The sequence below is a fragment of the Trematomus bernacchii genome, unplaced genomic scaffold (genome assembly GCF_902827165.1).
Source record: "Trematomus bernacchii unplaced genomic scaffold, fTreBer1.1, whole genome shotgun sequence".
Lineage (NCBI taxonomy): Eukaryota > Metazoa > Chordata > Actinopteri > Perciformes > Nototheniidae > Trematomus > Trematomus bernacchii.
In genome coordinates this window covers 1294739-1296490 of record NW_022987648.1, presented here as the reverse complement: position 1 = coordinate 1296490, position 1752 = coordinate 1294739, and positions in this window count along the sequence as shown.

Sequence of the window (1752 nt, the reverse complement as noted above, 5' to 3'; positions counted from 1 at the left end):
AGGTGAGCTCCGTTGGGGAGAAAATCAGCGACGTAAACTGTGACGTCATGACGTAGCAGCGGCAGCACCAGTCGGTCTCTGAGCGGTGTGAAAAGAGCCGGAGCTAAACCGAAGTACCGGTTCCGAACCTGAAAAGCTCTAGCACGGAGCTTGAACCGGAGTTGCGTTGGTGTGAAAGGGGTGAATCAGATCAGTTGGTCTTGCTCCAGCAGTGGGTCAAGCACCCTGAACCCTGCAGATAAACACACCTGCCTCACGCTGTGCTGCCCACTGAGCCAATGGACATTGTATTGATTTGAAACAGCTGTCAGATGTTTACCATTTCATTCCTGGGAAACAAGGCCTGTCATGTTGGGTAAGGTGTCCAGGTCACCACAGCCAGACAGTGACCTTTGATGTTTATTGTCCTCTGGTGGAGCTCTCAGGCACATATCAAAGTCTTAGAGTCAGCGGTAGATATCCACAGAAACAAAAAGACCACAACACTGTTATGCTCCAAAAATGGGTAAAGGTTATAATTATAATCATTCTCATGTTTTTTCTATGGCTGAAATGGCGGTAGTCTTACTGTGCCCAGTGCCATGAGACCTCAGCAGCCCAGTCTTAGTTATTCCACTAAATATCAATGACATTGTTGAACCCAGGGAGTTGAACAGTAATATCTTTATTGTAACAAGAGCTCAGCACAAAAGAAGAACAGAAGCCCTGCATGAAGAACAGATGAATAACCTGACAGCCACACGTACAAGGTCCTTCAGGAGAGATTTCACATCCTCCCTCCACCTCTATCCCTTCTTTAGCTGCGGCTTGTGAGTGTCAGACATCTTAAGGCCACAGGAGGCAAGTCATTCTCATATTTTGGTACTGGAAGTTCAAATATAGCCGACGTAAACACCCCTTGTTGTTCCTCAGCCGGGCTGAAAAAAGATCCCGACATACCTGCAGGTCACATGGCCACAGAATGACAGAGCAGCAGCCGTCTGACCGCTGATGACAGGATGGTCCCTGAGCCGGCTGACACACTGGCCCACTAATAGTGCGGCTGCTAATCTGTTTGTACCTGCTCAATGTGTGCAGACTTTCAAATGGCCCAGAGCGCTCTGTGATCCTTGAAAAGATCACAAAAGGAGAGCAGTGCCTATTGTCATCACTTGGCTCAAAATATGGGCTTATGTTAAGTGTTGATTCTGTTCCTTCGTAGGATGAGATGGCAGAGAGGTCTACTTGTTGCTTTGGGCCAAAAAGAAACGTACGCTATATATTTTCAACATGTCCAAACATATAACACGTTTAATAGTGAACCAGCAGACTTTCACAGGTATTTATGATACTATAGGCAAACATATAATACAACTTAATATAGCAGACATTTTTTAGAATTTTGGCAATCAAGCTTAATTGCTTTCTTACAGGGAGTTAGAAGAGAAGATTGATAGTACTCTAAAGTCTTTCTGCTAAATACAGGTTGTCCTTAAAAATGCAGATAGGTTGTCTGTGCAAGCAACTTAATATGATCCATATTAGCATTTTGTCAACATATTTAACTAAAGTAAATTAAGTATGGGGCCTAAATTGCATAACAAACCTACTTATTTTTACCCAAACCATGATTTTTCCCATACGAAACCAAATGCTTTTGTTTAAATTCCCTACAACTGACTCATTACACATGACTGCTGCTGATACTCTCTGGCGGTCTTACGTTAGATATCACTTTACGAGTCATTGGCAAACAACTTATTCTGTCTATAA